Source organism: Sparus aurata, chromosome 6 (genome assembly GCF_900880675.1).
Source record: "Sparus aurata chromosome 6, fSpaAur1.1, whole genome shotgun sequence".
Lineage (NCBI taxonomy): Eukaryota > Metazoa > Chordata > Actinopteri > Spariformes > Sparidae > Sparus > Sparus aurata.
This window is the reverse complement of record NC_044192.1, coordinates 1,402,669-1,426,349: the sequence shown is the minus strand read 5'-3', so window position 1 is coordinate 1,426,349 and position 23,681 is coordinate 1,402,669. Positions and strand designations below refer to the sequence as shown.

At 42.4% G+C, this 23,681-nt stretch overlaps 1 protein-coding gene and 1 pseudogene across 1 annotated transcript in view; one reads left to right on the top strand and one right to left on the bottom strand.

The window, feature by feature from the left end:
- Window positions 1–23,681, bottom strand: part of pcbp4 (poly(rC) binding protein 4) — a 488,978-nt gene that overhangs the window by 180,471 nt on the left and 284,826 nt on the right. The window lies entirely within an intron of this gene.
- The window catches only part of LOC115582740 (NACHT, LRR and PYD domains-containing protein 3-like), a 52,792-nt pseudogene continuing 33,495 nt past the window's right edge, over window positions 4,385–23,681 (top strand).

Here is a 23,681-nt window from a genome sequence, read left to right as displayed (position 1 = left end):
TTCTGAACGTGGACCCAAGGCCGATTTTATTTTAAATTTTTTTTACGTCAGAGCACAATTTTTGGCAGAACGCAGACGTGTGTGTAACGTTACACTGGCAAACCTGTTTCAACAAAATAAAAAAAAACTATTAAGGAATGCAAGTACTTTTTTTCTTAATGCAGCTGTATTATCCAGGAAAATATTACCCTAAATTCCGGACTAGAAGCCGCTACTTTTTTCCCACGCTTTGAACCCTGCAGCCTATAATATGATGCGGCTATAGATTCTATAGAATCTATAGATTTAGAATGATATAACGGCCTCCAGGGGGGTGCTCTAGCAGGAAGCGAAAGAGCAAGACAGACAGGTGGAAGAGATAATGTGCCAAGGAAGACCCTAGTTTGATTGTGTTTTGAACAGTCATTTTGCGCATCATGCACACACCCTCATCATGGAAAACAGAGGAAGATATGATTCAGCGTTTAAGTTAAAGGCAATCGATCTGCTGTTACTGTTATGACAGACAGAACACCAAGGATGTTTACGTCGCCCGGATTGGCGTCACCGGGGCCCCACCCTGGAGCCAGGCCTGGGGTTGGGGCTCGCAGGCGAGCGCCTGGTGGCCGGGTCTGTGCCCGCGGGATCCGGCCAGGCACAGCCTGAAGGAGCGACGTGGGCCCGCCCTCCAGTGGGCTCACCACTCACAGGAGGGTTCAGAAGGGGCCGGTGCAATGTGATTTGGGTGGCAGTCGTGGGCGGGGGCCCCGGCGACCCAATCCCCGGGCGGCGACTCTAGCCATGGGGACATGGAATGTCACCTCACTGGGGGGGAAAGAGCCTGAGCTGGTGCAGGAGGTTGAGCGGTACCGGCCAGAAATAGTCGGGCTCACCTCCACGCACAGTCTGGGCTCTGGAACCCAACTCCTTGAGAGAGGCTGGACTCTCTTCTACTCTGGAGTTGCCCGTGGTGAGAGGCGGCGAGCTGGTGCGGGCTTGCTTTTAGCTCCTCAGCTCAGCCGCCATGTGTTGGAGTTTACCCCAGTGAACGAGAGGGTCGCTTCCCTGCGCCTTCGGGTCAGGGATAGGACTCTCACTGTTGTCTCGGCCTATGGGCCGAACAGCAGTGCAGAGTACCCGGCCTTCTTGGAGTCCCTGGGAGGGGTACTGGAGAGTGCTCCAACTGGGGACTCCCATCGTTCTACTGGGGAACTTCAACGCCCACGTGGGCAGCAGCAGTTTTACCTGGAGGGGTGTGATTGGGAGGAACGGCCTCCCCGATCTGAACCCGAGTGGTGTTTTGTTACTGGACTTCTGTGCTAGTCACAGTTTGTCCATAACAAACACCATGTTCAAGCATAAGGGTGTCCATATGTGCACGTGGCACCAGGACACCCTAGGCCGGAGGTCAGTGATCGACTTTGTGGTCGTGTCATCTGACCTCCGGCCGTATGTCTTGGACACTCGGGTGAAGAGAGGGGCTGAGCTGTCAACCGATCACCACCTGGTGGTGAGTCGGATCCGCTGGCAGGGGAGGAAGCTGGACAGACCTGGCAGACCCAAACGTATTGTGAGGGTCTGCTGGAAACGTCTGGAGGAACCCTCTGTCAGGGAGATCTTTAACTCCCACCTCCGGGAGAGCTTTGACCAGATCCTGAGGGAGGCTGGGGACATTGAGTCCGAATGGACCATGTTCTCCACTTCCATTGTTGACGCGGCTGTCCGGAGCTGTGGCTGTAAGCCTGTCGTGGCGGCACTCCCCGAACCTGGTGGTGGACCCCGGAAGTAAGGGATGCTGTCAAGCTGAAGAAGGAGTCCTATCGAGCCTGGTTGGCCCGGGGGACTCCTGAGGCAGCTGACGGGTACTGGCAGGCCAAGCGTGTGGCAGCACCGGCAGTCGCGGCAGCAAAAACTCGGGCCTGGGAAAAGTTCGGGGAGGCCATGGAGGAGGACTACCGATCGGCCTCGAGGAAATTCTGGCAAACCATCTGGCGCCTCAGGAGGGGGAAGCAGTCCTCCACCAACACTGTTTACAGTGGAGTTGGGGGGCTGTTGACCTCGACTGGGGACATCGTCGGGCGGTGGAAGGAATACTTCGAGGATCTCCTCAATCCCACTGACACGCCTTCCATAGAGGAAGCAGAGGCTTGGGACTTAGAGGTTGACCCATTCATCACCCAAGCCGAAGTCACTGAGGTAGTCCGGAAGCTCCTCAGTGGCAAAGCACCGGGGTCAGACGAGATCCACCCTGAGTACCTCAAGTCTCTGGATGTTGTGGGGCTGTCTTGGTTGACACGTCTCTGCAGCATCGCGTGGCAGTCGGGGACAGTGCCTCTGGACTGGCAGACCGGGGTGGTGGTCCCCCTATTCAAAAAGGGGGACCGGAGGGTATGTTCCAACTATCAGGGGATCACACTCCTCAGCCTCCCTGGGATAGTCAATTCCAGGGTACTGGAGAGGAGAATTCGGCTGATAGTCGAACCTCGGATTCAGGAGGAACAATGCGGTTTTCATCCGGGCCGCGGAACACTGGACCAGCTCTATATCCTCTGCAGAGTCCTCGAGGGTTCATGGGAGTTTGCCCAACCAGTCCACATGTGTTTTGTGGACTTGGAGAAAGCATTCGACCGTGTCCCTTGTGGCATTCTGTGGGAGGTGCTCCGGAATATGGGGTCGGAGGCCCTCTGTTAAGGGCTGTACGGTTCCTGTACGACTGGAGCAGGAGCTTGGTTTGCATTGCCGGCAGTAAGTCAGACCTGTTCCCGGTGCATGTTGGACTCCGGCAGGGCTGCCCTTTGTCACCGGTTCTGTTCATTATTTATATAGACAGAATTTCTGGGCGCAGCCACGGGCCGGAGGGGGTCTGGTTTGGGAGCCACTTGATTTCATCTCTGCTTTTTGCGGATGATGTGGTCTTGTTGGCTCCTTCGAGCCAGGACCTCCAGCATGTCCTGGGGCGGTTTGCAGCCCAGTGTGAAGCGGCTGGGATGAGATTCAGCACCTCCAAACCCGAGGCCATGGTTCTTGACCGGAAAAAGGTGGTTTGCTCCCTCCAGGTTGGGGGAGAGTTCCTGCCTCAAGTGGAGGAGTTTAAGTATCTTGGGGTCTTGTTCACGAGTGAGGGAAGGATGGAACGGGAGATTGACAGGCGGATCGGTGCAGCGGCCGCAGTAATGCAGTCGTTGTATCGGTCTGTCGTGGTGAAGAGAGAGCTGAGTCGAAAGGCGAAGCTCTCGATTTACCGGTCAATCTATGTTCCTACCCTCACCCATGGCCATGAACTTTGGGTCATGACCGAAAAAATAAGATCCCGGATACAAGCGGCTGAAATGAGTTTCCTCCACAGGGTGGCTGGGCGCTCCTTAGAGATAGGGTGAGGAGCTCTGTCACCCGGGAGGAGATCGGAGTAGAGCCGCTGCTCCTCCACATCGAGAGGAGCCAGCTGAGGTGGCTCGGGCATCTGTTTCGGATGCCCCCGGGACGCCTCCCTCGGGAGGTGTTCCTGGCATGTCCCGTCGGGAGGAGACCCCGAGGAAGACCCAGGACGCGCTGGTGTGACTATGTCACTCAGCTGACCTGGGAACGCCTTGGGATCCTCCCGGAAGAGCTGGAGGAAGTGTCCGGGGAGAGGGAAGTCTGGGTGTCCCTGCTCAGGCAGCTGCCCCTGCGACCCAGCCCCGGATAAGCGGATGAAAATGGATGGATGGATGGCAATCAATCTGGTTGTCGAAGAAGGAAATAGAGCTGCTGCACGTAAGCTTGGCATCAATGAATTGATGGTGAGAGACGTTGGAGACGGCAACGTGAAGGACTGATTTAATGCAAAAAGACGAAAAAAGCTTTCAGAGGTAATTAAAGCAGATGGCCCGAACTTGAAAACGTTCTTGAAGACTGAGTGAACACAGAGAGCAGACGTGGACACCCGCGGCTTATAGACAAGTGCGGCCTATATATGTACACATTTTTCGTTCTTTTTAAAATTAGTCGGTGCAGCTTATATTCAGGTGCGCTCAATAGTCCGGAATTTAGGGTAGTTAAGGCTAAGTATCAGATCGGGACTCAGTATCGGCAGATGTTAAATATTAAAGGACTCGGATTGGATCGGATCGGGGTAAAAAAAAAAAACCTGATCAGGACATCCCTACTTTTAAGATCTACCGTAGTTTCGTTTTTGGGTCAAACTATCCACACGATATCTCACATGACTTTTCCGGCTTTTGATTTTAGTATGTTTCTTATATGAGGCTGTTTCAGTCTTTGGATTTAAATCTTTGTGTCCTGTCTTCTCTGCTCCATCACAGAGAGAGGAAGAGGAGTCATGTTTCTGTGAAGAAGCAGCCCACCTGCTGTGTTTGGTGTCAGGACGTCCTGAAGGATCCAGTCTCTACCAGCTGTGGACACTGGTTCTGCAGACGCTGCATCACCTCATACTGGGACCAGTCTGCTTCACCAGGAGACTCCTCCTGTCCCCAGTGTGGAGAAAGAACCAGAACAACAGCTGGACTGCAGACAGCTGGACAGACCAGCACTGTACAGAGTAAGAATACATCTGTCTGCTGATTTCATCACTTCATCATATTTGTGTCGCACTGCACTGACAATTAAGATCGTTATAAATGTCACTACATCTAAAGACCAACGGCTTGTTTTTTCTGCTTTAGCAGCATTCAAATCTGTTCTGCATCACGTCTCATCACAACCAAAATAAATACACTTAGATCTGATATGTTGATGATGATGGAGAAATGTTTAACAGTGTAAAGCAGCAACATCACAGTTCTGTCAGACAGACTCGCTGTCTAAAAGCCAAACAGCAGCCTGAGACTCACTTAGCTTCCTGCTAATGTCTCTGTCTTCTCTAACATACAAACATATCTTATCCTTCAGATCACTGCAGTTTTCGGTTTTTATTACAACATCACTGTTTGTGATTTAAGTGGACTTTATAACCTTTACTTCTATATACACTTTTATATTGATCATTTTTATATTGGTAATCAAACAATCATTTTTTCTTCTTTCCTTTCAGTGAATGTTGATCTTCAGGAGGTTTTAGATGAACATAAGATCAGTCTGAGGAGGAGATGTGAATGTGTGACTGAAGGAAGTGATGAAACAGGAAGTGATGGAACAGGAAGTGGAACCCTCCTCAGCAGAATCTACACTGAGCTCTACATCACAGAGGGACAGAGTGAAGAGGTTAATACCCAACATGAGGTGAGGCAGCTTGAGACAGCTTCCAAGAAGAAGACCTTCAGTGAAACTCCAATCAGGTGCTGCGACATCTTTAAAGCCTCACCTGACCAACAGAGACGCATCAGAGTGGTTCTGACCAACGGCGTCGCTGGAGTTGGAAAAACCTTCTCGGTGCAGAAGTTCACTCTGGACTGGGCAGAGGGCTCCAAAAACCAAGATGTCAGTCTGCTGGTTCTGCTGTCGTTCAGGGAGCTGAACCTGATCAGAGATGAGCAGTACAGTCTTCTCAGGCTGCTTCATGTTTTCCATCCAGCATTACAGAAGGTGACAGCAGAGAAGCTTGCTGTCTGTAAACTTCTCATCATCTTTGACGGCCTGGATGAAAGCAGACTTTCACTGGATTTCAACAACCATGAGGTCGTGTCTGATGTCACACAGAAGTCATCAGTCAGCGTGCTGCTGACAAACCTCATCCAGGGGAAGCTGCTTCCCTCGGCTCTCGTCTGGATCACTTCCCGACCTGCAGCGGCCAATCAGATCCCTCCTTCATGTGTGGACAGGGTAACAGAAGTACGAGGCTTCACTGACGTCCAGAAGGAGGAGTACTTCAGGAGGAGGTTCAGTGATGAAGATCTGTCCAGCAGAATCATCTCACACATCAAGACCTCCAGGAGCCTCCACATCATGTGTCTGATCCCAGTCTTCTGCTGGATCACTGCTACAGTTCTGGACCACATGTTGACTACAGACCAGAGAGGAGAGCTGCCCAAGACCCTGACTGACATGTATGCACACTTCCTGCTGGTTCAAACAAAGAGGAAGAAGCAGAAGTACCATGAGGGACGTGAGACGAGTCCACAGGAGCTGACGGAGGCTGACAGGGAAGTTCTTCTGAAGCTGGGGAGGCTGGCGTTTGAACATCTGGAGACAGGAAACATCATGTTCTACCAAGAAGACCTGGAGCGCTGTGGTCTTAATGTCACAGAAGCTTCGGTGTACTCAGGACTTTGTACAGAGATCTTCAGAAGAGAGAGTGTGATCTTCCAGAAAACAGTCTACTGCTTTGTTCATCTGAGCGTTCAGGAGTTTCTAGCTGCAGTCTACATGTTCCACTGTTACATCAACAGGAACACAAAGGTACTGGAGATATTCTTGGGGAAAACTTCTCTGGACATCCTTCTGAAAGCAGCCATGCAGAAATCCCTGGACAGTGAAAATGGCCACCTGGACCTGTTTGTCCGCTTCCTTCATGGCCTCTCTCTGAAGTCCAACCAGAGACTCTTAGCAGGCCTGCTGGGTCAGACAGATAACAGTCCAGAAATCATCCAGAGAGTCATCAACAACCTGAAGGAGATGAACAGTGATAAGATCTCTCCTGACAGAAGCATCAACATCTTCCAGTGTCTGACGGAGATGAACCACTCAGTCCATCAGGAGATCCAAGAGTTCCTGAAGTCAGAGAGCAGATCAGAGAAGAGACTCTCTGAGATCCACTGCTCAGCTCTGGCCTACATGCTGCAGATGTCAGAGGAGGTTCTGGATGAGTTGGACCTGAACAAGTACAACACATCAAAGGAGGGACGACTGAGACTGATCCCTGCTGTGAGGAACTGCAGAAAGGCTGTGTAAGTCCAGATGTGATCACATGGATTAAAGTTCTCTGTCGCCACAACGGATTTCCGTCATTCAAACTTCACAGAGGCGACTTATGAGATCAATGTAGATCGGAGGAGAACAGCTGTTGGCTGATTTTTATTGACAGATTGTCACACTCTACAGCCAATGGTATCTTTAACAGCGTGTGCGCGTCTGACCAGTGACAGTGTAGTGACCCACACAGGGTGGGATTTCAACACAGAGGGGCGCTAAAGTTTAGCTGCTTAGCTAGCAAGGACTTGTCGCGCTGCTACTTTATCAATTAGTTTTTGAGTGAAGTCAACACGTGAGAACTCTTCTGACACGGAGAGTCTCATGTTGTGTGCTACATGAGTGAAATAACAACTTTAGTCTGGAATTTGTCTGCAGTGTATCTGTGTAAACGACTTGATTCAGCGTCTCTCCCTCCCCTCTGGCTCCGTGTGTTACCATGGTTACAGGAACGCCCTGAAACTTTATTATGATCAATAAGAAGTTTGGTTAGTTTGACTGAACAAAATCATGAATGTAGCCTGATGGTAGCTCAATGCTGAAACCTTGTATTATAACATATAGAACAAATGTAAAGCCTCAGAGCTTCTTTGATTATTAACAGTATGTTAGTGATGACAGAAAGGTGATAACTCGCCATCAGACTGACAAGAATGCAAAAGTTGCTGTTTGTATGATGGATTTTCTGTTAAACGATAAGAGGCTCACTTTAAACAATAGTATTAATAATAATAATAATAATAATAATGATAATAATAATAATAATAATAATAATTAATGATAACGATGATGAGAAGAAGTAGAAAAATAGCATACTGAAAAGTTCTGTAGATGGTTGATTATTTGAAAGAGTAAAACTTGAGAAAAGCTTGGCAAAAAAAGGCACAGTTTGATTTCGTAGATTGAAAGAACAGCTATTCAGATCATCCTGTAAAACACTGTTGGTCAAATATTTAAACTTGATGTCTGCATTAGAAAACATGATGTGGGGTGAGGCTGTAAATGTTATCTTATTTTTTTGCACGTGTCAAGTAACGTGCCCTGTAACATGTTTCACAAATTACAAATTTGGGAAAATGACTTGGTTACAGCTCGAAAAAACATTTCAGTCAAAAGATTTTTTTTCCTTTAATCCATGTGATCATTGACAGCGATACATTTTCCCAGTAGGTTCTGAGCACTTTTTTAGTAAAGATTATTCTTCTAGCCTTTTGAATTGACATAAAAGATAATCATAGCTTGATTTAAGAGAGAAGTGACAGGATGCCATTCTGTGGTAATTCAGTGATGTATCTCTTACCTTGTAATCTTTCTTAAAAGTTTAGTTACGTAACTTTAATTAGCCCCAGCTGATCTGACCTGTTTTAGAAGCTAGCCATATGTTTTAAACACTGGTCCTTGCAAATGTGATCAGGTTCAGTGAATCAGCTTTGGAGGGGACAATTACATGACATTTTCTCAAGAGCAATTCCTGAAGAGAAACCAAATGTAGATCTGAAAGAAAAATGTGTCACCCTGCCAGCTAAGAAACTACATTACTCCTGCAATCACTGCCAGTTGTGTTTACAGTGATACACTAGGGGAAAATCCTGGAGTGGGGTTCGTGCCCCCCTGGGATTAACGCTGGTCTTTGGTCTTTTTGTGTGGTTAGATTAGGGCTGGGGTTATCCCCTGAGCACAAATCCTGATATAAAATTTTAGAAGTGTATCAGTCAAACTGCTGGGATTTTTATTTTATTTCATATGGGCCATTTTGTAATTCTAATGTAAAATCTATCTTTCATAAAATAACACAATTTCACATGTTATACATTTGAGGAAACACGAGAAGGTATGTCACAAATCTTTTTTTTCTTTCATCATGTCCGATTTGATAATTACTCCAGACCTGACTGTGTTCATTCATTCATTCATTTATGAATTAATAAATCTGCATCTTTTATGCTTAATTTAGACTGAATTACTGCAATTTGTCAGAGATCAGCTGTACTTCTCTGGCCTCAGTTCTGAGGTCCAACCCCTCCCATCTGAGAGAGCTGGACCTGAGTAACAATGAGCTGGAGGATTCAGGAGTGAAGCTGCTGTGTTCTGGACTGGAGAGTCCAAACTGTCGACTGGAGACCCTGAGGTCAGTACACCAACACTATTTCTTGATTGTAGAAAATGTCCACTGTGTAAAGTTTATAATATTTGGTAAAAAGAGTTGTTGGTGTGTGTATTTGGTTCTTGCAGTGTTTCTTGGGCTCGATTTTGGACAAAATTTTGGAAATTGGGATGAGGGAGGGCTTTAGAAATCGTTAGGCATTTTCATAGATGTATGCATGTGTTTGTGTGCATAAAATCTAAATAGGTTATAAAATCTAAATATGTGGTAATAACTTAAGTTTCATAATAACATTTAGAAATGTGGTCATTGTATATATTTATTATGTATAATATATTATAGGTTTAGTATGTATATTTGTATGTGTGTGTACGTATATATGTACGTGTGTTCAGCACATTGGCCTATGTATGTATGCATATAAAGGTGTGTATGTAAATATATTTATGTGTAATATGTTATATGTTAATTGTACACATAGTATATCTAATTGTATATAGTTAGATGGGAGTGTACAAAGGTAGACAGGTTCAGGAATGGAAGTAAACTGATTATGATTATTTACTGAGTTGTGGAGGAGGATTAGATAAGTGTATACTTAGCTGCGAGCCGGGGAGAGGGCAGCAGCAGAGGAGGAGACAAATGGACGATGGACAGCCCACATAGTTTTGACTACGTTGGTTTGAAAGTTAGCGTTGCTAGGCTAACAGCTGATCGGTGAGGCTAACAACTGATGGTGGGGCTAACAGCTTATCAGCGGAGAAATGTGACGTGAGTAAGTGTAACGTCCTGCAAAAAGGAATACAAAATAAAACATAGCAGCTGAACCTGAGAATCTCTCTATAAAAGCAAGGAATCTCTGTCTGTCTGTCTGTCTGTGTATGTGTGTGTGTATGCCTCAAATATCTCTGCGGATCAGGATCAGACTGACCTGAGAGTTTCAACATGGCTGCTGCGTGGTTCAAAGGTGTGCAACGTTGCATTTGTTTGGACTGCAATGATACCGTTAATAAATTAGTTCATAAATGCTTTACAAATTCACGAGCATTGTCCACCGGAGCCACCACAGTCACATGCGCACCAGAGCCAATCACTGCAGAGCCCACCGCGACCCCCCACCTTAAGAAACAAGCAGATTTATACCTGCAGCGGCGCGAGCTGGACCAGGGTTTTCCTGGTGGTTCGGTCCCGTTCTGTTCTGTGCATCTAAACTGACTGTTGTGTATTAATGAGACTAAAAGAGTCCGGACCAAGTCTGTCCGGGTCTGAGGAGATCCGGAGACGCGCAGACAACAAAGTAGAATCGGAATCTGTAGATGTTCGTGTGTAGCTAGCTGCTAGCCGCTAGCCCACACATGCACCGGCACGTCCAAAACCGGACTTAAGGTGAATAATGTCCACCACGCTTTTTCGTGAACATTGTCGTCACGTTTGCTTTGTGTCTGGTGCAGGAAGAAACGGTAAGAATGGGCTTTTGTCACGAAAGTGTCCAAGCAGTAAGTTTGGTTGTTGAGGAACAGGAAGTTGTGGGAGGGACGTAGGCAGATGAATGTCGGGCAACAACAGTCGGTGTATAGACAGCGATATTGAGAGTTGAGAAATTTGTGACATTTAGCGTGTTTGGAGTGTATAGTTAGTGTGTTATGTAGTGTTTGGTGTAGTATATTAAGTGTGTAGTGGAGTCGGTTTTTTGTTTAATGAGTCAAAACCATGAGGAGACTGCTGAATGAGCATTGCCTGCATTTAAATGTAAATAGTTACATATAACTTTGTACATTTTTAAAATGTATCCACATATTTAGCAAACAACAATTTATATTTGCATTATAAGTAATAAAAAATGGTTTATATTTGTGTATATTATATTTATATTTGTGGTTTAAAGTAAAAAAATCAAACTTTTACTACTCAGATTTTATGGGTTTTTTGTGTGATTTTAGGTCCATTGTGTTAATACAGTATGTCCAAATAAAAAAAAAACTGCACAGTCACACATGTGAGGTTGTGCTGAAAATAATGACACCAAGTAAATAATTTTTAAGGTGAAATATAATGGCAAAATCAAAAATAGTCAAAAACAGCCAATTATACCTTGACATGTCTCGGCAGGATTTGGAGAAAATTGTTCACGCATTTATCTTCAGCAGACTCGACTACTGTAATGGTGTCCTTACAGGACTCCCTAAAAACTCCATCAGACAGTTGCAGCTGATTCAGAACACTGCTGCTCGAGTCCTAACAAGAACCAAAAAAGTAGATCACATCACTCCGGTTCTTAGATCTTCACACTGGCTTCCTGTCTATCAAAGAATAGATTTCAAAATCCTGTTGTTGGTTTATAAAGCATTGAATGGTTTTGGGCCAAAATACATTTCTGATCTGCTGCCGCGTTATGAACCATACAGACCTCTGAGATCGTCAGGTACCGGTCTGCTTTCAGTTCCCAGAGTCAGAAGTAAACATGGAGAAGCAGCATCAGTTACTATGCGCCACATATTTGGAACAAACTCCCTGAAATTGCAGGTCTGCTCCAACACTCACCTCTTTTAAATCAGGACTTAAAACATTTCTTTTTGCCACTGCTTCTAACTGAAGCAATTCAAGTCTTTGAACTGCATTATGACTCTGACTCTACAGTCTTGTTTCTTTTACAGCTTTTCTATTTTAGCCTACTTGTTTTGATGTTTGTTTCTTAATGTTTTTACTGGTTTTAAAATGCTATTTTTAATGTTTTTCAATGCAATTTTTAATGTTTTTTAAATGAATTTTTTACGTCTTTTAATGTAATTTGTGTGTGCCTGTAAAGCACTTTGAGTTGCCTTGTGTCTGAATTGTGCTATACAAATAAACTTGCCTTGCCTTGCCTTACATAATTTATTCTATATTCAGATTGCGGGACTGCAGTTTGTCAGAGATCAGCTGTGCTTCTCTGGCCTCAGCACTGAGGTCCAACCCCTCCCATCTGAGAGAGCTGGACCTGAGAGGAAACGAGCTGCAGGATTCTGGAGTGAAGCTGCTATCTGATCTTGTGGAGAGTCCAAACTGTCGACTGGAAACTCTGAGGTCAGTAGAGAGTATTGAGTCAGCCAATCAAATCAACCAGCTTGATGTTGTTATCACATGTTTGAGTTTATGTGAAGATGACTATTTTTATCTCTACAAGAAATAAAGCTCTATTGCAGTTGACAGCATCTGATGTTTAGAGAGAGTGGTCCTCATACATCAAACCTGATCTTTTTGTGCTCTGATTTCAACACTAAATAACTGATCAGGTCGTCTTTGTCACAGCTCTCAGATCAGTCTGACTAAACTTTGCAGTTCAAAGAACCACAATGACATTTAGTAACTATGTGATCTTAATACAGAGGAGAATCTCTGCTGCAGTCCAGTAACCACAGCTGATGGTTTTCTTTTATCTGTCCATTTGTTTGGTCCACATATTTTTACAACAGACTCATATTTACATATTTGTCTCATAATATTTCAAAGTGGTTGGAATATTCAAATGTCACATAGACATTTAAATCTAACAGCAGTAAATCATCATTAAAGTAAGCATTATCTCTGTTTCTGCAGTAATGATGCGTTCAGGGACTGATCTGCTGTTTATTATGTGCTTCAGTGAAATCTGCAGAGCTAACCAGGGTTTCTTCGGGGTCCTAAAAAGTCTTAAAATCTCAATTTTAGGCCTTAAAAAGTCTTAAATACATCCATATTTTGCATATAGGTTTTAAATTACCTTTAATTAGGTCTTAAATATGTACGTTCATTTACCACTTCCGTCATTGCCTTTTTTTTTTGGTTTGTTTTGTTTTGATTTGGGGAAATGTGTTAGTGAGATACACAGTCAGCTCCGTTTGCTGTTCTTCTTTCTGAAGTATCCAGGAACGTAAGTGGCATTTTGCCAATGGCCTGGTCGGAACTTATTGCAGTACACTTCGCCAGTTTTGGAAAGACTTCGACAGTGGGATCTGCTACAACTATGGGAAAGTGTAAATTAGTGTGTTGGCTTGAACAACCAGAATTCAGTTGGTTAAAAACTGTACCAATAATGAATCTGAAGCACAGTGTACGCTCTGCAAGAGGACCCTCAAATTGGGCACACTTGGTGTCAAAGCGCTGTGGTCTCACACAGTTAGCTTCTAAAAGTCTCCTGCGAAGTCACGCTATCATCTGCTTGACCCGAACTCTGCCGTCTCACAGCCAAGCGACATTCAAACCATATTCGGCTCAACACTGTTAGACTAAACATCACTCGTACCAAAGCAACAACGACAACGGCAAACTTTTCCAAGCTATCCTCACAGATTCAAATATACAACACACACACACACACACACACACCAGGGTTATTATAGTTAACTAAAATGAAATTCCCAGATAAAAACTAAACTAAAACTCTTAATCACTTGTTAAACTAATTAAAACTAAACTGAAATAAATAAAACAAACAAACTGAAAAACTAAATGAAATTAAAAACTAATGACAGTTATAAAATAGGTGTTGGCTAACTGAAGACCAAACTTGGGACCTATAAATAATAGATGAATAAATCAGAAGGCACTGATGTCAAGAATTTATCTGCACTCTACACAGGTTATCCGGTAAGAACAGGAATGATGTTGATGGGTTAATGAATCCAATTCACACACACTCTCATTGAGATGCCCTTCATTTATTGCAGAATAAACTACTCTGCTGATACTGTCCATGTGTGGTTACTACAATAAAGAAATAAATAAACAGAAATGTGCATATTAATCATTATGCAATCTTAATAATACACAGAAACAGACTGACATAAATTAGACAATGCAAAATAAAGCTATGCAGTGAAAACAGTAAAAGGAATGAATAATGACAGGATTGAGGGTTCATAAATTTAAGGGACTGTCAACAAAAAGCAACTTCTTAGCTCAGAAAGGCCCATATCTATGTCACTGGCATAGTGTGCACAGAGGGTGAAAAAAATAAATGTGCAACGATCCCTTAATGGCCACATCGGCACTCTCGCTACACTGCCGTGACATAACTAAAAAACACCTGAAGCCACAGCATACACCATTAATCAACATAACAATATTATCAGGCATCATTTGACCAATTCACAAACACAGTACAGTGCTATAATTTAAACTGCCAAATAACACTGAGGATATAATTAAGAACAGTAACAGAATGATAACTTGTTACTCACACTCTCATGGACATACAAGAAGAAGCAATCAACAAAAAGGAGAAGCAACAGTCCAGGACACAGCTGCAGTTTAAAATAGTCCAAACTGCTAGGATCAACGAATAAAATCCAAAACTGCAGCGGTGAATAAAACTCTCTTCATTGACTCGCGCCAGACGCTTCACACAGTGCAGCAGAGGTCTCTGATTCAGCGCATCCTGCCAATAACTGTTCATGCGCGCTCCATGCACGTTCACGTGAACACCATGCTCAAGGTAACAGGCTCTGGGGCTGTGCGGGTGAACTGTGAATAGGCTGATGAGGGATGTTATGTGAGAATTGGCAATGAAGGGCTAACCTTCTGAACAACATTGTTTCCCCTAGGATGGAGTTGTAGCAGTGGAGGTGAGTGTTCGCCCGCATGCAAAGGCAAAGCACAAAGTGCACACTGCCGGGAGGTTTCTATGTATCTGCCGGCACCCGAGGGGCTCTTTAGGCTTAAGTGCATAACAGTACATTTGTGCACAGTAATGAGCAGGGGACATGTCTGTCTATCTTACAGGTGTCTCAAGCTTTAGGAAAATACACTTTTATTCAACACAATAAAAGTATAATCTTTAAAACGATTATTGACAATGATTTCACAAAAAATATATCAACAACCAACCATATACAGTAAAATCACATAACACAAATATTAGAACAGTCCAAAATGTCTGTGCCTCTGTGAAATAATCTGTCAGTAATTTGAGATTGACAGCTTTCGCACGTCACAGTGGCCCTCGCGCATAGTAATGCTGCGTTCAAGACAGAGGGAATTTTCCGACCTCCTACTAGAAAAAGTATACTGGAACGCCACTCAAAGTCAGAGTCCTTACTTGTGAACTCGGCACAAATCCATCTACCCCGAATGATAATCCTGAATCCGTGATCAGTGTTGCTTGCTTCTAGGGATGTAACGGTTACCGGTGTCATGGTAAACCATGGTAAAATTCCCGACGGTGAAGGTTACCGTTGAAGTTTTAATTACCATGGTAACCGCCACGATCGATAACCACAGTGTGGAAAACTCGCAAGATACTTTATCCAAGTCTCACTACGGAGGCGCAGCGCACAACGTGCGCTTGTTATGTAGTGAAGAAGACATGGCGGAGGGAGGACGTGACAGTAGCAGCCCTCAAGGCATTTTTCTGCCTTTAAAGAGAACCAAATCTGAAGTCTGGGCGTATTCTGGTTATTATAAGAAAGCCCAGGGACAGCTGGTTGAGGATTGCAGCCCTGTCTGCAGGAGCTGTGAGAAGAAAGTTGTTGTGAGGGGCGGCAACACATCCAATTTACTTGCTCATTTGCACGACCATCACCCTCAACTGTTCAGTGAATGCAAGGTAAGCTACTCTTAAGCTCGGGTGCATGATGTATGTGGAGTTTTCTCTGTCTAATTTGCTGTTGTCACTAATGTAAACTGACTGGATAGTGGTATAACTGAACAAAGTTGATCTGTGATTTGGCACGTTATCTGAACCGCTTATTAATAGTAGATTTCACTCGACTCGATTTCAAGTCGACCTAATAATTCCCCAAATATTGATGCAGAGCTGCAGTGAGGAGGATTTGACACAAACACGTACTGGGTGGACTGAGTTAGTGAACACAAACTGACTGAGATGACTGACTTTCATCTCAGCTCTGCTCACTGGAGCAGCGTCTACATGTGGCTCAGCAGCCATCGGACCAATTGGACTGACCGATTCCACTGACAACAGACGAGCAGGCAGACCGAGAGACAGACAGCCAATATATAAGTAATATCAGAAATGTGTAATACTTGTGGATTATTTGTAGAATAGACTATATATAAAGAATAATATAAAATAGTGAATATAACAAGTGTCTAGATAGAGAAAAGAGCCAAAATAGAGTATTCATAATTCATTTAACAATAATCCTTTTTGTTTTGATCTAAAAAATTATCCAACCTGTTTCTAACTAAAGTGATATTTTCTAAATTGTGAGTTTTGTGATCTGTTGGTTGTGCCCTTAGTATTAAGTAACAATGACAGTAATAATTAATAATGACATTTTCTGTTCATTTTGTCACAGAGAGGGTCTGCTGGCCAATCGAGTGCTGCTGCCACTACAACTCATTCAACCTCTGTAACGCTGCCATTAAAGGACACGTTTCAAAAACAGGCTGCCTCATCACAAAAAGCCAATGACCTATTTTGCACAGTTTTGATACATTCTTTTATACTTGTTTAATGTTGATTTTGCAGTGTTTTGTTAAGGTTTTGGATCTGGACTATTTTAATAAATTCATTTAAAAATTATTTCGGTTTATCAGTGTATCAGTGTTTTTTCAACATTTTGAAGACATTTTAAAAATACCGCGGTATACCGATAACCGTGATAATTTTGGTCACTATTACCGCGGTGTGAAATTTTCATACCATTACATCCCTACTTGCTTCATGGTTGACATCTACCCGGTGCTTGTTAAAATCATTGTGCTGACATTATCAAGTAAACTCAAAGTTTCTCGTTGCACCTTCTCCAAACCTGGCGCTAAAGGGGGGTACACACATAAGGATTTTATAAATCTTAAGAGATTTTTTATCCGTAGAGCCCCCACACATGAAGATTTAAAAATCAGCTTTGATCGTACTGTGTTCTGTGCTCCGATATTCTCAGCACAGGACACCACACACATGAAGATTATCTGTCTCACGGCCGATATAGAATCTAGTCCTCTGAGCCAGAAATATCACGTGATCTACAGTAACCAATGGTAACAACCCCAGCGTCACCGGGCTCTTCATAAACGGAAAAGAGCATAGACTGTATATAAAAAAAGAGTAAATAAAGGTTTAATACATGAAAGACATGGAAGACAGAGAGGAGGGAATGATGGTGGTCCTCGGACTATTGCTGTCCAAAAAATCCGTAAAAAAAAAAAAGAAGAGAGTGAAAAAATCATGGAGACAGCGGGAACAAGGACTTTATAGTCTACTGAGCGAGCTAGAGGTGAGTAGATTTATAGTTTATTTTTCCCATAGGAAAAGTTAGATCTCACCGCTGTTTTTATTTACGTTCGCTTCCGTGTTCCTCAGTCAGCTGGTTGGCTACGTTGCGTTTCACGTCACATTTCACGGAGTAGTGACTCAGGAGTCGTCGGCTTTCCCCACACACATGAAGATTTTTTGTCGTAAATATTGAACAAGTTTAACATTTACGATTGTCGGCCGCGACCCGTTTCCGAGCAAATTATCGGGACAAATTGACTCTTAACACACCACAGACCACAGGATAATCGTATAGAATAATCTTATAAGACAGAAGATAATCTTCCGTGGTCAGGAAGGGGTAAAATCGGAGCAAAATCAGCCCGATTAGCGTTATGTGTGTACCCCCCTTAATGTTACCTCCGTTGTGGTGTATGCTGAGAGACGGCACGGCACGGCACGGAATAGCGGAGTTTAGCGCGGCGCGTCATCTGCATCAACCGGTAACGGTATAGAGACAATGATAATGATAGTTGCCAAGCATAATATGACAATAGAACCATGGATACTGGCAGCCGAAATTGTTATATTAAAGTTCATTATTCTAACAGCTGTAAGAAATAGCGCAACAGGCTTCGTAGTCTCTATAGGTGGCCCACTGTGGTTCGTGATTTATTTTCATAAATGGTTTCAAACAGGTGTGTGATTGACCTGGATATGGAGCGTCCATAGCGCAAAATAATATAACGTTAGTTTCTAAAGAGACAAGACAGCCCACTCTCCACCTCTCTCTCCTAGTTAAAATAAAAATAATAAAAAATCAGCAGCATCAGTTGGCCGCTGCTAGGTGCATATTCTGGGACTGCATTTCTCCTTACTTTTTCGTACGTCGTGTAGGTCTTAAATTTAGTTAAAAATGGTCTTTAAAAGGTCTTAAAAGTCTTAACTTTGACTTGTTCAAACCTGCAGAAACCCTGGGTAACAGACTTGATATCCAAAGTGTCTGCAAGTCTGTGAGTTTCACTACCACACATCCACACACGAGCTGAAAGGAAGCTGGCTACGCTACACAGCTGCTTCACTTCTGTTGCTGCTGGTCTTTATAGTGGATGTGCTGCATCACTGACTGAGAACTGATGAAGGGAGTTGCTGTAAACATTCATGACTATTGTTGTCTCTCTTCTCTCATCAGTTGGAAATGATCTCTGTAAGCATGGTGGTGTGGAGAGGATCAGCTGTGTCCCGATGATCCAGACAGTTTGAAGCAGCAGAATCAACTGAGATGACCCTCAGTGCTGCGTCTTAACTGCTCTAAAATCTGCTTCAGTGTTAAGTTAACAATCATCCATTTATGTGTAGAAACAATTAGGTAAAAAGTGGTAAGTGTGGAGATTAGATGTGCAGTGGTAGAAACTGTGGCAAAGAATCAAATTATATTCAGTGTGGTGGGAGTCACCAGGCAGATGGAGGATGGAAATCATGGGAATGAGTGTTTCTAGAATGATGCAATGCGATACCAGTGGGCTCAACTAGCCGGTTGGGTCAACGACCCTAAGTGGCCCAACAACTCTGAAAATCAGAGGGTAGATGTGTCCTTAACGACTCTGTAAGGACACTCCCACACAGAGCTTAAAGGCCTACAAACTCAACTCCAGTTAGTAAGAACTAAAGAAGCCTCTTGGATGAGACGTGAAATGTCTTAACCCTCTGGGGTCGACTGACGCGCTGGCGTGTCCAAATCACATGATTGATTTAAGATGATGTAGCAGCAAGATGCAGCCTCACTGAGTCTCTGTTTCAACTTCAACAAACTATATAACAGTTTTTAAATTGTGTTGATAGGCCAAGTAAAACTGGACATACAATAAAAAGATTTACGCAACGCTTTCTCATGAATATTGTCATCACGTTTAGTGCGTGTTTGGTGCAGGAAGAAACGATAAAAACAGGCTTTTCTCAGGAAAGTGTCTTGCAAGCAAAAAAAAAACATGTGACAGTGTGTTTGGAGTGTGTAGTTAGTGTGTAGTGTGTAATGCAGTTGTTTTTTTGTTTTCTGTGTCAAAACAATTAGATTACTGAATGTGGAGGCAGTGCAGCTCTTCTATGAGCTGAGAGGAGCTGAGGAAGACCTGAGCCTGAGGCATTGTCTGCATTTAAATGGAAATAGTTACATATAACTCTAAATTTAAAAAAAGTATGTACAAATTTAACAAACAGCAATTTATATTTGCATTCTAAGTTATAAAAATGGTTCGTTAAACATGTTTTTGGTTTTCATAGTAAAAAAATCTAACTTTATCCTAAACAGATTTAATGTATTTTTTGTGATTTTAGGTCCAATGTGTTAATACAGTATGTCAAAATGAAAAAATAACTGTACAGTCACACGAGAGGTGCTGAAAAAAATGACACCAACCAAGGCAAGGTAAACAGTTTTTAAGGTGAAATATAAAGGTAAAATCAAAAGGCCAAAAAAAAAACCCAGCCAATTATACCCTGGACCTCAAAGGGTTAACTTAAAGAGAATTAGTGTGGCTCTTTGTGGGCCGAATTACACCAAAGTGGTTTTGGCTGTGGAGGACTAAAGTGTCTCCCTGACGTTTAAAGAAACTGAAGTGTCCAGTTGCCTACAATACAGCACTTACAATGCTTGAAGAATCAATTCAGGCTTTTTTACAAGTTGTTATTATGATGTTAATTTCAGAGTCCTTTTTTCATCCATTATTGAAGTCATATCACAGAGAAATGTCTTTGTTTTGGGTTCATACCGAAGACGGATTAATTTTCTACATCTACTTGCTGGTCACAGTTACTATTTATTGATTTTAAAAGACTTAAGAAACTGCCTCTCAGTGGAGACAGATGAACAGATGCTCTGCTGCTGAGAACTAGGCACCGCTCAGCCTCAGGTAGTGTAGGAGGTCATACAGAGATCAAAGTAAACAAAGAAGTTGTGAGAGTAACTGCGTAACCAGCATGATGACACTGGCCTTCAAGGCCTTCAAGGCCTTCAAGCGAGAGCACTTCACTCTTCTACATCAGCTGGCCGGCTGGTATCGCCATCGCTGAGAACAAAAAAAGCTCGCTCAACGAAGTCACGACTCTTTTCTGTTCTGGCACCTCAGTGGTGGAACAACCTCCTGATCAACGTTAGGACAGCAGAGACACTCTCTATCTTCCGCAAAAGACTCAAGACTCATTTGACTTCACCTCGACCCCACATAACATGACTCCCTCCCAACCCCCCGCCCCACAATTCCTTTTTTTAATGAATGCACTTGTATGTTATTATTGTCAGAACTTCAATCACAGAACTTACGCCCTTAAAATATCTTTGATAAATAGCAGCTACGATCCTCAGATGAGGGCTTGAGAATATTTTCTATATTTCTTTTTACTCCATCGACGGTGATGTCATGGTTTCTCTCTTGTGACAAATGTACTTATTGTAAGTCACTTTAGACAGAATTGTCTGCTAAATGCCCTAAATGTAAATGTAAACTTAAAATGACACACGACTGTCCCTCACAAGCCATCGGAGATGTGTTAATCTTCAAGTTTTACAATCAGCAACTCTACCTGTTCTACCTCTCTGGAGGCGATCAGACACTGTGGGTGTTTAAATGACAGAATCTCTGACCAACGGCTGCATTAAGTCCTATTAGAGTAAGTGGAAAAATATCTGAAGGCCGGCGAACACATCCACTTTTCTGAACTGCTCTACAAGACACATTTTTAACCACATACGCAGAAAAAAATCACAATTTGCTCACAAGACTCTCATAGTTTCTACTGTATCATTATTTCAGTGATAGCAGTTACTGTTTTTGAGAGAGACGCATGATAATGTGAAGTGAGCTGCAGCTAAAATCACTAAATCAACTCTGCAACCAGGAACAATTGGGCCAACACAGAGAGAGTTTAATACACACAGTGACACACACACACAAACGTATTTGCAGGGCAGGAAGAAGCAGTTTATGGCTCTGTGGAAAAAAGCTGCAGCCATCGGCCACTATCGGAGTCAAGTTCCCCCGATTCCGATAGTTTGTAAAACATCTTATCGGTGCGGATTAATCGGCCAAAACGATTAATCGGTCGACCTCTAATTTGATTCATTCTCATTGTAACGTCTCTTCAAGCTCATCAGCTGCTTCTCAACACAAACAGATGTAGATGATGTGTTTGTTAAAAGTGGATACATTTACTCCTTTTTAGCTTGCATTACATCACTATTATGTATTGCTATTATACATTATTGTTGCAACAGTGTCACAAAATAGCTTCATTTATTTACATTAACTTGTTATATAAATTATATCATAATCATGTACAAGTGTGTAGTTAATGCATTCTGATTTTTGGGGGGTTTTTGGGGACTGTTTTATTTCGTTGTCTTTCTTTCCTGATATTTTAAGAGTGAATTAAGTCACGAGTGATTATTAATAGATTGGGTTTTATTTTCTTTGCTATGGTTGAGTTTTATCATAAAATAAGGAAAACCTTTTCTAAAATGCCTGTTACTGTATTGCTGCTCATAATAATACTAATTCATCAATCCTAATATGTTTATTGGGCTCAACCATTTTTTGCTCTCGACCATCTAAAGCTCATTTCAAAATATACATATGTTGTCATCATCATTTCATGTCTCATTGTCTTTAATCATAAATGTGTTTAATTCGTCCATAATACCGATTATCCAATTTTTTAAACTTCTTTGCTGTTTTCTGTTTGTGATTTATTTACCAAATATTCCTGTTACTGTTTTTTTCACTACATCACAAAATATATCATCATTTCAAATTTTTTTTTTTTTTTAATTTCCATTAGCCACATAAATTACTTTGTTGTTTTGTACCTACTAAATTGATCATAATTGATTTGTGATCAGAAAGGTGATCAACATCATGTGAGGATTCTGAAACAAACTGTAGAAAAGAGAGACGATGAAACCAATAAGTAATTCTGGATTCTAAAGATCTGATGGAGTCGCTCCAATTAAACATCTTCACATCAGGATTGAAATCACCAAACATCCTTTGACTTGAAGGATGATCACAAATAAATTAAGAACTTTTGAGTCCTGATTGTGGGACTGATCCGGTATGTACTTCATCTAGAAGATCACCTGGAGCACCTTTATGATCTCCAGTGTGCCTCCTCAGATGTGTTTTTAGTGCTTCTGTCTTGATACAAAGTTGTGTCATATTTGCCTGATGTGTTATTATGGCGTTATAATTTACAGACTATGAAAAGAAGACTGAATAAAAAAACAAACAGTTGTTCACCATCATCTGAAGTGAACAACTCAACAGTGTCTCCTTTAAACTTGTCAAGTTTGGTGACACCTGCTGGTTGTTTGGAGGCAGGACAAAAAGAACACTGATCACATTGAGCTTTCCTAAACTTCCACCTGAATGAGTCTCCTGCAAAAACATCAAGTCAGCCCTTTTTTTTATCGACAAACATAGACAAACGATGTCAGGTTGTTCATATGTTCAAAGATGTGTGAATTACGACATTTCGTTCCGATTGCACTGTAAGGTGAAATTTGAATGACAAATAAAGTCTAAAATGTCTGATTTTGCATCTGTCCAAAGTAGTTGTTCCTCCATCCCCTCTGTTCCTACATAAAAAGGAAACATCACCACACACTATGCATATTCATTCCCTTAACTGGAATGCAGCTTTAGCTTTAATGTAAAGGAAGAAGTTTCTAATTAAAAATAGTACTAGAACTGTCTATAAATAAATACTGTGCTACTTATTACTTTTTGGTGAGAGAAACATTATTTGCGAGAAACTGAGACAAAGTTGTGTGAGTTCCTGTTATACAGAATAAAACGGATCATAATCAGGCGGACACACTTCCTGTTTTCATCCCAACGAGCCTAATAGGAGGAAATGCCAAACTGAGACCTCCATCTAAATGTTGCTTCAGCTGTGTTCTCACATGATAAGCTTAACTTGATGAGAAGGAAAAACACATTATAGAATAGAATTATTTTATTGTCATTGTAAGCTCAGCTTACAGTGAAATCACAGATGCATCTCAGTCAGTGCTCCATATGCAGAATGACACATACGATATTACTGGATTGTAACTCTTGATCTAAATGGGCGGTTTGAGTCACACCACTGGATATTTGTAAGACTGGAGGCATTTCCATCTGTGACCATGGTGACCAAGACTCGTATTTGAAGCCAAATCCTGATGTGTTTCCTGTAACCAAGTTAACCTGAGCAAAGTATAATCACACTGTTGTAACGGGAGACAAACAGAAAGATCAACCTAAACAAACTTCACGTTGCAACATAAAGAAATGTTCAAGTTTTAACTTATCTGTGTTTCCCCTAACCCAAACATGTATTCTGGTGTTTGGGTTGAATTTAAATAACTTTATATACAGTCAGGTAGCTTTATGTATAATAAAATAATGTATTTGTTTATGTGTATTAATAATGTGAATCTAGTGAATAACTGGTTAAAAAGCTGTCAAATAAATGTAGTGAAGTGGAAAGTACAATATTTTTATCTGACATTTAGTGGAGTGGAAATGGTCAGGTGAGTAAAAA